Genomic DNA, 13,876 nt, shown 5'->3' with positions numbered 1-13,876 from the left:
AACCGTGCTACATAAAATGACCGACGTCCATATCATCAATTTCCGGCAAATTATTTGTTAGATAGAGTCCATTGTCAAAAGATTTCGAACTAAATTGGCTAAATCAAATGCTTTAGGACTAAATTGACACCAGTATAATAAATTTAAAAGTTTTTTGAAATTTTCCCGATAAAAAATGCAATAACAAACACGGACGAGAAACGAGCATTGATTCCTTTCAATATTCTTAAACTATAGTTGCTTTAACTTTTCTCCTTTATAGTAGAATTGATTCATCACATGGCGAGCACAGCAATTGGGTCTTCTCAACCCATATTCGTTTTCTTCCATTAATGATAAATCCCTCCCCGTATATTATTCTTTTCTTCCTCTTTGATTGCCTTTGATTGAGGGAAAGGCTGCAAAATAATTAAGGTGAGTGGTTATATCTAATTAGTGCTCGCTCTTGCCAATATGTAGTTATTCATGATAGTGATGATAAATTTGGTTTCTCATGACCTTACGATTGTTTCTTCCCATCGCTCAAGAGCAATGAAAAGAATTCTTTTGTTCTGCCATCAAGTGATCAAGCCTCAAATGCAATCGGCATTTTCTATATTATACTTCTCATATAGAAAGCCACAAACCTCAAGTACAATTGGCATTTTCTTTGTTCTCCCATCAGGTGATAAAAACCAAGTCACCTTTTAAGAGCCTGTTCATTTTGGACTTGATCCTTGACATATTCATGAGAATAGTCTGTTTTAATCAATATAACTTTGCCTGTTACATGTTGTTTTGGACCACATTTATGCCTACCAGATCGTCCTTGGAGCTGCGAAATCTACAAGTTCTGTGGCAAAGGTTTAGTAATCCCTAATCAGTTCTAATTCTTCCTTTTTGTTTAGAAGCCACAATGATATATGATTTTGATTCGATTAGTGTTAGTAAAACTTGCAAGTAGGACTGATACCACCCAGATTGAAACTACATGCATTCTTATGGATGAATAAATTTTGAAGGTCCTTTTATGTGGCAAGTTAGTTTCCACACACACAACTTACTAGCAAGTGCTATTTCCTTCTTCTTTTTCTGTTTTTGGGACATTAAAGATGGGTGAGAACGCTGCCACCCAGAGCAAGCAAAACCGCCAAGTTGATGACATCTCCGTTGAAATGCTTCCTTAGAGTATCTACAGACCCTCCGGCGACAACGACCGCCACAGACGAACGGGTAATCAACCTTATCTTCTTAGCTCATATTGTCTAGTTCTTTCATACTAGTTTACTACAAGTTTGATACTTTAGCCATGCAAAATGTACATATTTTGTACTAGGAGTAACAGTTTAATTTTCTTTATCCAAGTGTGATTCCTTCATAAATTACTGAAAAAATAACCTAAAGAGACAATGAAAGTTCTCCAGATGTAAAGAGTTGATAAAAGTTTATCGGGTGACCGATCAGGGACCTTATGGACAGCGACTGCGCACACTATAACAGCGATGGTAGGAACGGGAGTGCTTACCCTGGCATGGGACATTGCTCAGCTGGGTTAGATTGCAGGCCCTGCTGTGATGTTCTTGTTCTCCTTTGTGAGCTACTACACCTCTTGCCTCCTCACCGATTGTTACAGCAGTGGCGACCCTGTCTCCAGCAGGCATAACCACACCTACGTGGACACTGTTCACTCAATTCTCGGTATGGAATTCAAGTGATATATCTGTTGCTTCTCATTATTTGACTCCTGCACTTTGACTAAATTTCCCATTACCCTATGTCTCCAAATGCTTAGCAAAATGAGCCGCGTGTCTTTTAGATTGGTGATGATAGTAACTCTACAGTATCGGAATATTGACAGTTTCTAGGTATTCTCAGGTGGAGCAAAGGTAAAAGCATGTGGTTTAATTCAATATTTGCACCTATTCGGAACCGCCAGCCGCATTACCCGTGAAGCATCTATCAGCATGATGTGAGTACAATTCTATTTCCCAAACCCATGACAAATCTATTTAGCAGATCACAATGAACTTCCAGTTCTACTGTTTCTTATATAACCTGGCTCTTTCAATTTATACACGTTCCCTCTTTCCAATAAAAGGGCTATAAAATATGTGAATTGCACCCACAAGAGTAACGGGGAGAACCAGTGCTACATTTTGAGCAATCCATACATGATCATGTTTGGCATCACAGAGATTCTGGTGTCCCTGATTCCGCATTTCGCATTTCGATCAAATATGGTGGATTTCTATGGTGGCTACAGGCATGTCCTTCACATTCTCTTTGATTGCTATTGGCCTAGGAATTGCCCAAGTTGCAGATACGGGTTTCTTCTTTTCTCAACACATGGCCCAGAAATTTCAAGAGGTAATATTGCCCATATACATTCCAGAACCTTCTTCTCCCCCCTTGATGAGCAGCTAATGGAAGTTTGAAGGGTAGTCTGAGAAGAACGAGTGATGAATGTGTGCCTGAAACCCCAAAGATATGGAGGAGTTTCCAAGCTGTTGGTTATGTCGCCGAGGCGTACGCATTTTCTGATATCCTTATTGAAATTGAGGTACTTAAAACACGATTCCATCTGTTAAAAAACTAAGGAACTGGTTAAGAGTGATAGAACAGAATCGAAATACCTTGTTATCTTTGGCAGGACACCATCAGACCCCACCATCAGAAGCAACGACCATGAAGAAAGCCATTGCTTGGAGCACTGTGGTGCTCACAACCATCTACATGCTCTGTGGCTGCATGGGCTATGCTGCTTTCGGTGACACCACTCCCGTAAATCTGCTGACCAGCAGCGGTTTCGACAACCCATTCTGGCTTCTTGACCTGGCCAATGCTGCTATCGTGATCTTTCTTGCTGCAGCATACCGATTATACTGCCAGCCAATTTTCGCCTTCGTCGAGAAACAGGCTACTCATAGATGGCCTGATGGCCTGGTAGTGAGTTCATCAACAAAGAGATAAAGATCCCGTACCAGCATTCTTGGGCCGATACAACATGAAGCTCTTTTGGCTTGTCTAGAGGATGGTTTTCGTGATCTTGACCACTGTGTTATTGATGCTGAAGAAAAGAATCTATATTTTTCTTCATCTAATTGAGTAATTACAAGGTGAATATATACAGGAATGAAAGACCTAAATTAGGTAAGAAACCTATTTTAGGTATAGATACTAATTAGCCCCTAATCTCTATCAGTAGCTAATTTACAGCTAACAAAATCAAATCACATAATATCACAGAATATTCCAAATAATTAGGGAGAGACTATAGGAGATTTTCCAACACTCCCCCTCAAGTTGGTGAGTGAATATCTTCCATGCCCAACTTGCTGATAATCTCCTGAAATCTCGACACCGGTAGGCCTTTGGTCAATACATCTGCTAGTTGATCTTTGCTAGGAGTGTAGGGAGTAGTTATCAAACCAGACTCAAGCTTCTCCTTGATAAAATGTTTGTCTACCTCAATATGCTTGGTTCAATCATGCTCAACCGGATTGTGAGCAATGTTGATTGCTGATTTATTATCACAATAGAGTCTCATAGTTCCTTCATGTCCCACTCTAAGGTCTTCAATGACAATCCCGAGCCACAAAAGTTCACATATCCCATTCGCCATTGCCCTGAATTCAGCTTCAGCACTAGATCTAGCAACAACATTTTGTTTTTCACTCCGCCAAGTGACAAGATTTCCCCCTAGAAAAGTGCAATAGCCAGATGTGGACTTTCTATCCGTTGGTGACCCCGCATAATCTACATCAAGATAGGCTTCAAGATTCAGCTTGTCGCCCTTTTTAAACAAAATGCCTTTTCCAGGAGTAGCTTTGAGGTAGTGAAGGATCCGGTAGACATCTTGCATATGTTCTTCTTTAGGATCATGCATGAACCGACTTACAACTCCCACAACATAGGCTATGTCCGGCCTCGTATGAGACAAATAAATAAGCCTTCCTACTAACCTTTGATATCTCCCTTTCTCAACTATGCTATTCTCTCCCCGTCCATCCATTTTACGGTTTGCATCAACAGGAGTGCTCACCGCCTTGCTATTAAGACATCATGTTTCTTTGAGAAGATCAAGTATATACTTCCTTTGGGATATAAAAATACCTTTCTTAGAGTAGGCCACCTCGATACCAAGGAAGTATCTCAACTTTCCAAGGTCTTTGATCTCAAATTGTTGAGCAAGACTACTCTTAAGAGACTTTTGCTCAGCTTCATCATTACCAGTCACAACTATATCATCTACATACACAAGTAGAGCTGTGACCATACCTTCATTTGAATGTTTGATGAATAGGGTGTGATCCCCTCTCCTTTGCTTGTAACCCATCTCAAGCATTGTCTTCGTGAACCTTCCAAACCAAGCTCTTGGGGACTGTTTCAGACCATATAGAGCCTTTTTAAGCCGACACACTTGATTGTTTCCAAAGTCCTTGTCAAAACCTGGTGGAGGCTCCATAAAGACTTCCTCCTCCAAATCTCCATGTAAAAACGCGTTCTTCACATCAAATTGCTGCAAAGACCAACCAAAATTAGCTGCAAGAGAAAGTAGCACCCGTACTGTATTCATCTTTGCTACTTGTGCGAGGGTCTCCCGATAATCCACCCCATGGGTTTGGGTGTACCCCTTTGCGACCAGCCTTGCCTTATACCTCTCCAAGGTCCCATCAGCTTTGTACTTAAGGGTATAAACCCATTTACATCCCACCGGTTGCTTGCCTTGGGGTAAAGTTACAACTTCCCATGTATCATTCTTCTTCAATGCATTCATTTCCTCCGTCATAGCTTGTATCCAATTCCTATCCTCAAAAGCTTCATGTACCGAGTTAGGAATAGTAATTGAATCAAGAGCAGTAATAAAGGCTTTGTGTTGGGTAGATAGTCTTTGGTATGACACAAATTAGGAGATAGGGTGTCGAGTACATTTCCTGGTAGCTTTTCTCAAGGCAATAGGTAAATCCAAATCACTTAACTCTGGTTCATTAGAAGAAGGGTGAGTGATTTCATTACTTGATAACGGTTCGGATAACGGGACTTGATCCAGTTCCGGATTGAGCTTCGTTCTTCTTGAGTAAACTTGCAGTTTGGTTGGTTCATTCTTACAACTAAATGATGATGATGAACTAGGCAGAGAACTTGGTAGGGAACTAGGACTAGATAGAGGACTCGATGAACTTGATGAAGGACTAGGTGGACTAAGAGGGCTAGGACTAGACAGAGATGGGGAAGGAGACGAAGTTGGAGTGGACGACATACTAGTAGTGGAGGCAGTGATTCAAACTCACTATCTTCATTAGGAGTCTTCCCCTGAAGATAGTGGTTGGAAGGAAAAAACGGCTGGTTTTCATTAAAAGTGACATCCATAGAGATAAAAACTCAACATGTTAAAGGATCATAGCATTTATAATCTTTTTGAGTATTGGAGTACCCAATAAAGACACACTTTAGAGCACGGGGGTCGAGTTTGTTTCGGTTGTGACTATGAATATGCACAAATGCAACACGCCCAAAGACCCGAGGGGAAATATGATAGTTATGGGAAACATCAGGATAAAATGTAGACAGGAGTTATAAGGGACTTTTATTTCCTAAGCTTTTGGAAGGAACCCGATTAATAAGATATACTGAAGTTAAAACACCTTCCCCCCAAAAATGCTTTGGCACGTACATTTGAAAGAGGAGAGCCCGAGTAACATTTAGGAGGTGTCTATTTTTCCTTTTGGCAACTCCATTTTGTTGAGGGGTATCAACACAGGGAGACTCATGAATAATACCTTGAGTTTGGAAAAAATGATCAAGATGCTGATTGAAATATTCCTTCCCATTATCAGACCTAACTCTCCCAATTGACACCCCAAATTGATTGACTATCATTTTATGAAAGTTTTGGAATATAGATTGAACATTAGATTTGTCTTTCATAAGATAGAGCCATGTAGTACGAGTACAATCATCGATAAAAGAGACAAACCATCTAGCTCCCGTAAAATTAGCAATTCTAGACGGACCCCACACATCAGTATGAATAAGAGAGAACGGTGTTGAAACTCTAGCATTATTATTCAAAGAAAATGAAACACGATGATGTTTTGCAATTTCACAAACCTTACAATGAAGATTTTCAACAGCAACATCTTTAAAAATGGAAGGAAACATAGTCCTAAGAAGACTAAACGGTGGATGTCCTAGTCGAAAACGGTGAAGCCAAATCTGAGATGAGTGGATAGGATTATAAGAATTGTAAGAGGTACTATAACCCACAAGAGGCCAACCGGTTCCGCTCGAATCCTCAAGGTAGTAGAGCCCATTCCGTTCCTTAGCAAATCCAATCGTCCTCCCCGTTTTTAGGTCCCGCAAAATACAATGATCAATAGAGAAAAATACCTCACAATTCAGATCTTTGGTAAGTTAATTAATGGAAAAGGAGATTGGTGGACAGCTTAGGAACATGAAGGACATTGTCAAGTTTAAGTGAGGGATTTAGAGTTATGGTTCCTTGGCCAACTACAAGAACAGGAGATCCATCTGTTATGGTAATACTCCTATTTCCCGGCGATGGTTTATAAGTTTCGAATTTAGTGGGATCATGTGTCATATGGTTGGTTGCTCCCGAATCAAGAATCCATGAATTAGGGTACCGAGAAGCCGTTGAGTTTTCAGAAATTAGACACGCACCCGACCGGACCAATGAACAAATATCATAAGACTTAGATAGGGAGTCAAGGAGAGCCCCGATTTTACCAACTTCTTCTCGTTAAATATCTCCTCACCGACAGGTTTGTATTGATCTATAGGGGCAGCTTCACCTTCAATGGTCATGTGGCTTGTGGCTGTCTTTTAGTTCTCCCGAGCACCCGTGTTCTTCCATGAAGCTTGAAGCGCTTTTCTCTTGTATGGCGGGGTTTTCCGAAAACCCACCATAAACCTTCACCGCCCTTGTCTTAGGGCCTGCATGGTAACACTTCTACTGCATTTCTCGCCGTGACAATCCACGGAAACCGTTTGGTAAAAACCTTGCCAAGTAGAAATCCGTTTGGTAAAAAATTGACTTCGGTAGGATTTTCAACTTCGGTGGAATTTTTAACTTCGCAAGATTTTTGCCAACTTTGAGAAGTAATTTTTTTACTTCTCCACCTTAGAATCACTTCTTCGATCACATTGACCTTCACCGACCGCCCATCGCCGGCCGCCGGCCGCCACGCTGCCTGGCCGCCCGGCCCGCCCGCCGCTCCGCGCCGGCGAAGATTTTGTTAATAATGTTCTAGAAGTAGAAATTTTCAACTATAATCAAACGAATTTTTCCCGATCGAAGTTGATCTAAAAGTAGAAAAATCAGCTTCGCTTTGAAGGAGAAGTTGAGAAATCAACTTCCGGTCGAGTTGAGAAGTTGATCAGAAGTGTTACCATGCGCACCCTTAATTGGATCCGGCCTCCCTTTGTGTCGAATTTGTTTCCTCCTTAATTGCTTTCATGGCGGATCCTTCGTGTGTTGGTATTCAAGCATTACATTCGGCTTTCTTCTCCTCTTACAGAGAGAACAAACTTCATTCAAGGATGACAGCCGCTTCTTTCCGAGAATCTGAACTTGAATCCGATCATAGTTTGCATTTAGACCTACCAAAAACTCAAAAATCCTATCTCTCTCCATATGGTTTCGGAGAGTATTAGTGTCTTCAACACACCTCATCCGTATATTCAAATTGTTATCTATTTCAAGCCAGAGTCCTCTCATGAGATTGTAGTATTCCCAAACGTAACGGTTGCCTTGTTTTGTTGTTGAAGCCTTTGTCTTGAGTTCATATATTGCTGCTGCATCTTGAACTTTTGAATAAGACTGACGAACAGCCTCCCATATCTCCTTGGCAGTAGGGAGAAACATGTAATTTTTGCTGATTTCAGGTTGCATTGAGCTCCACAACCATGACATAATTGAGGAATCTTCTTCGCCCCATGTCTGAAACTTGGGATCACTTTGTCCCGGACCAGCCTTCCAGATGACCGAGCTTCCCTTTCCTTTAAGAAACGTCCTCACAATTTGTGCCCACCGAAGAAAATTTTTTCCATCCAACCGATATTCCTTCATGTTGGGAAAATCTCCAATCGATGAGTTGGATTGATCCTTAAGAGAGGACTTGGTTTCGTTGGAGATAGACTTCCCCGAATCTTCCATTCGGCAACTTGAATGGACAGATTAGACTAAGAGGGGTTCGAGTAAAAAGGGTGGTTACCACACAACTGAAGGCTAGCAATATGGCTGGTTAAGTCTGCAATAAGGCTGAAAAAAGGAATGCAATCAAGCAGCAGTAGTGAAAAAAAAAAAACAGAGGCATGAAATTCAGATCAGAAAACTAGGCTCTGATACCATGAAGAAAAGAATCTGTATTTTTCTTCATCTAATTGAGTAATTACAAGGTGAATATATACAGGAATAAAAGACCTAAATTAGGTAAGAAACCTATTTTAGGTATAGATACTAATCAGCCCCTAATCTCTATCAGTAGCTAATTTACAGCTAACAAAATCAAATCATATAATATCACAGAATATTCCAAATAATTAGGGAGAGATTATAGGAGATTTTCCAACAGATGCTATTCCCGCCTATCAGTGATGTCGTGGATATCATCACTTGGGGATTTTGGCCTTTAGCGGTCTATTTTCCCGTCGAGATGTATATCAGACAGAAACAAATTCCCAAACGGAGCACCAGATGGGTATGCCTCCAAATGCTAAGCCTGGCCTGTCTTGCGATATCGATCATGGCAACTGCAGGTTCAATCGCAGTACTAAAGGATGACCTTAAGAATTATCAACCATTCATGATGAGCTACCTTTAGTTGATCGGCCATTTCAGAAGGAAACAATAATATCATTGAAGAATTCCCTGTTGTACTTTTGTATAGAATTACAAATTCTGTGTTGAAAATGTATTTATGGGAATTGTAGAATTCCCTGTTCAAGAATGTTGTTAGAGATTTTTAAATAAGGAGGTGATTTAGTAGAACGGCTAACGTCCATGTACATTGGATTAGGCTCCACTAACAGGATGACAGGCGTGGCGACCCTACAAGATTGACATGAGTACAAGAAATTGTGATTCAAAAATCAAAGGTCTCAAATCAATGTCATGAACACACCGTCAACCAAGAAAGAAATTTCATAGATGGAAAGAGCTGAATATGTTTACGGGGGTAAAAAGTAATAGAGATGTATGGATAACAATAACAACATCGCGAGAGTGATTTTTTTCACCTCTTGGACCACACTTGAGAAAAATGTAAATATGGAAACCCCATACGAATTGGGGATGCACAATAAGTACATCAAACCCACGTGTGATTATGAATTCCGTTAAATGAATTAACATGTGAATGTGGAAACATCAGAACCTACTTAGATCGATCGGCTAATAATTAACATTTCCCTAGGTACTCCACAATGCTTCATGCCTGCATCCTACAAGAGATTTATTGATTTGGGAATCGATTATGTAAGTCTTTGATTAACTGTTATACTAAAAGTGCGTTTTTGGCCACAAAAAAAAAACAGGCAGCAAACTCTTTAACTCGTAAATGAAGATATTGGAAACAAGTTAGAAATAGTTTAGCATAAAAGATTACCTTCCCTGAGTTGCTAACCTGAATGCATTGTCTCCATGGGTATCCCCCTGGCCTTAAAAGAGGTTTTGGAATGTGAACTTGAACTCACCATGCCATTCGCACCAGGCTGCCCCTAATGTTGACCAAAACTAGGACTTGTGGCAAGTACTTGAAAAAGGTATTTGATTTGGTGTAGGCGTTTTGTCAAGCAGGTAACAGGTTGACAGCCCCAGACACTTGTGTTTTCTCCTGCATTCACCCGAACTAAATCTCAATAAATGGTCGCATGATAAATGAGAAGTCTTTTCCCCCATCTTTAGGTTCTTTGTGGATTCTGAAGCACACAACCTATTCTCTAGCAACGAGGCCGAGGGTTTTGGGCAAGTTTAGTCTTTGGGCGCACAATTCTATCTCAAGCAGTCAAGGCCTGATTCTGGCACACGACTAAGCATCAGGAGTCGAGGAATTATGATTGTCGGCCCACTTGCCCTGCTCATTCATGGGTGGAGGCTATAGATAAAAATTCTTTTAAACTTATAATCAGAAGGAAAAGAGTTCTGCCATAATAGAGCACGAGAAATGTTTGCCAGAATGATTCAATTTGTATTATCGTCAAATACACGCTTTCTGAACTACTAATGGCTTTGGTTTTTGGTCTTCAGTTTCATGAGGTGGGCTCGTAGATCGACCACTCAAGGAAAATTACCAAAAAGTCCTAAATCTATTGTAATAATACCAATTCAGTTCTAAACTTTTTTTTTTGACTAATTTAATCTTAAACCTTTTGTAATTATGTCAATTCAGTCCATCCGAAGAGTTTTAACCGGTCGGCGTTGAAGTAGACATCAGCCTACTGGTGCCCTAATATTTAACTTTTTTTTTTTTTGCCTTTTCCTACTTTTTTTTCCCTTTCCCCTCCCCTTCCATTCCCTTCCCTTCTGTGTTCCTCAGCTTCAACTTCTTCTTCGTCTGTTCCTAGCTTCAACTTCACCATAACGCCCACAAGGAGCGGCAACAGCCCAAGCGCACCCAGCTGCAGGCCACCTACCACACCACTGTCTACGCCCACGATCCCATCGTCTCTGCCTTGGCCCCACCCTCGCACCTCTTCGCCGCAACCGCCACCACACCCCTGCCGTGGGTCTACGTGTCTAGGGCTGCCGCGCCGATCCACATCACGCACTGTTGTGTGTTCGCCAAACCTCGGCAAGGCTCTCGCCGACCTTGCCATGGCCGAGCGAGGCGAGGCCGAGCCTCGCCAGACCAGATCTAGCGAGGCTCGACTTCTCTAGATCTAGGCTAGCAAGGTCAGCCTTTGCCCGGCCATGGCGAGGCCAACGAGAAGCTCGCCGGTCATCCTCTGGCTGATCGCCGGCTGCTGGCGGTAGAACGGGAAGGGGGCAAGGATAGGTAGAACGGGGAAGGGGAAGAAAAAAATGACAAAAATGAAAAAGGGGAAAAAAAATCAAAACAATTATTAAAATATTAGGTTGCGGGTAGGTTGGCATCCATGTTAGCGTGGGCCAACATCCATGTCAATGCCGACCGGACAAAATTCGCACCATGATTTGAATTGACATAATTACAAAAGGTTTAGAATTGAATTGATAAAAAAAAAGATTTAGAATTGAATTAGTATAATTATAATAAATTTAGGACTTTTTTTGTAATTTTCCCCATGTGGGCATATGAGATTTTCCAACTAGCCGTGCAAAACTGCGCAATGCCGGCCAGGCCAATTCGATGCTAATCCAGAATATGGGCCCATATTCTTGTATTGCTGAATCAAATTTTACTAAATTATGATAAGCATGTGTGTCGGAAAAAATGTGAAAAATTCTATAGCAAGGCATATCTTTCAATACACTATTAGGTAATACATGCTCCATTTTTTTATTGATAAAGTTATGAGGGTGTGGTCAGAAGAATCACATTGCACAAATCAAATGTTAGAGGTTTAAATTGAAAGAGGGTCCCCAAAAGTTAGAAACTTTTAACCATGTACAAAGTAGGAGCTCTCTCCCTTGGCGGCTCCTTTGTGGACATGGAGAGGCAAGTGGACTCCTTATTGGGTCGACCACTTGACGGCCACAAAAGATTAATTCTAATAATAAAAGTAGGAACAACTAGATGCTCCAAATTAAGTATGTATAAGAGCACTTTAATTCTCCAATGACCTATCAATCCCCGGTTTTCGGAATCAGAGCGTCATTAGCACTTTGTGCTGTGGGGTTGGCAATTTATGAGGGTCCCCAAGTATGGAATGTACCTAACATGATATTGTTAATTAGGTGGTCTAAATGAAGTCATCCCCCCTGCTCACTTTGCTTGACAAGGATTGAAGGACACAAGGGATTCGAAACTCCGAGGAAAGTGATGTTTTGGAACTATTGAAAACCACAAATTGGGCCCCAAAATTAAAACGCCACACACTATGGAGACAAAACTTGAATTTCCATGTCTAGTTAGTGATAAAATTATGCCAATAGGAATATTTGGGACGACCAACGAGTGCCATAGGATACAATTTTTCTCTACTGTTTTGAGGGTGTTGAAAACTCTCTGTATTAACACTATCATTCCTTTTAAAACTCTTATTATTTTGTACCAAGAATATTATAGATTATCGCGCACAATTCAAAATTTGCACTATTATCGATGACTTATACCTTATTGTAAAGTAAGTAATGCTAGCTTAGGTATAAACTTGAGACCTTTAATTTCTCGAGGAATGGAGTTCTCGTCACCTTACTACTAACCGTAGGAGTTTGCATTAGCATCTCTAGCGAATATGGAATGGAGGATGTTGTACCTTGACTTGAAAAGCGGTTTAATACTTGAGTCTTTAACTAATACGACAATTTCTTAAGTTACACATTACATCTTGCTATGCTTCTCTCTCTCTCTCTCAGACACAACATATGTTAATGTTTGGGAGGCTGAGAAGCCCTCTTTACGCTCTTTCCACTTGCCTTTGGAGAGAGGACCAAAGTGTTCCACCAAAGGAGTGGTCAAAGCTTCAAAAGTAAGTAATTAAGGGGATAAACAATGATAATAAGAAAGAGAAAATAAAGCTAAGGTCGGCAAGTCTATTATACTTCGCAAATTGCTTTAAATATCCAATCAAAAGCAATAAAACCAAACACTAACCAAAGGCACGGACGAGAGACGAGCATCGATTCCATTCAACGACAATGGAGGAGATCCTTACACGCGAGAGTGCAATACAAAAGTGAACTTTATCACTAATTAAACTATGGTTTTGGTCACTCTTTTCTCCTATATATAAGCTCGAAGGCTCATGCCGTGGAGAAGTGCAGCATTTGGTTTTCTCAACCCATCTTTGGTTTTCTTCCTTTATCAATAAATCCCTCTTTGTATATAATCTCTTTTTCTTCCTCTTTGATTGCCTTTGATTGAGGGAAAGGCTGCAAAAAATAATTAAGGTAAGTGGTTTCCATAATTAGTGCTAACTCCTGCTGATTTGTTCACATTCCTTTTGTCCTTGACTGCACTGAGCATTATATATTATGTTGAGCAATGGGAAAGTACTCTTTTGTTGTGTTTTTGCTTTCTCTCTCACTTTGTTTCATTCCTCCACTGGAGATTTGGGAAGTTTGCTTTGTCTTCTAATAGCTTGAATGCTGCTTTTCATGTATCCCTGTCACTACAGCTCCAAAGCAATGTGTGCATTTAGGCTCTGTTTGGCAGTGATTCTGTTCCTAAAAAATGATTCTGATCAAAATCACTTTTTTTTATTCCGTTCCCCTGATGATTTTTTGAGAATCAGAACGCGTTTGGTAACTGTTTAAAATTTTTGTTCCCGGAACAGAAACACGTTTGGTAGCTGCACAAAATTTCCATTCCCAATTTGTCATTTAAATTAAATAATTATATAATCACATTTGATGACAAAGAATAGGGAAAATAACCAAATAGTGATTATGGAGCAAAAAGAAAAAACAACAAAATTTCCGTTCCCAATTCGTTTGTCGATTTATTATGAGTATGCAGTCGTTTATATTGTTTGAAAAGTAATTCATATTACATTTACAGAATTTGTCTAAATCATTTGTTTGTTATTATTTCTTGTGACTTTTAGATTGATTACCAAAAAAAAAAAATGAAAGAAAAGCTCATCATTGTGCAACCGTCTATAGTTTTGCACTCTTGTAATTACACATCGTACAAGCTTACAAGACGTGCAACTCAACTACATTGATTTTTTTTTTTCACCCGACTCAACAAATTTTTTGTGCGGCTCGAAAAATGGAGAAAAAATGGAGATTTAA

The 13,876-nt window shown here is 40.3% G+C and overlaps 1 pseudogene; it reads left to right on the top strand.

The window, feature by feature from the left end:
- The first annotated feature begins 653 nt into the window (after positions 1-653).
- On the top strand, positions 654-8,816 carry LOC115725958 (annotated as a pseudogene).
- The last annotated feature ends 5,060 nt before the right edge of the window (positions 8,817-13,876 follow it).

This window comes from Rhodamnia argentea, chromosome 1 (assembly GCF_020921035.1).
Source record: "Rhodamnia argentea isolate NSW1041297 chromosome 1, ASM2092103v1, whole genome shotgun sequence".
In the NCBI taxonomy this organism is placed as follows: Eukaryota; Viridiplantae; Streptophyta; class Magnoliopsida; order Myrtales; family Myrtaceae; genus Rhodamnia; species Rhodamnia argentea.
This window is presented reverse-complemented; position numbering and strand designations above follow the sequence as displayed.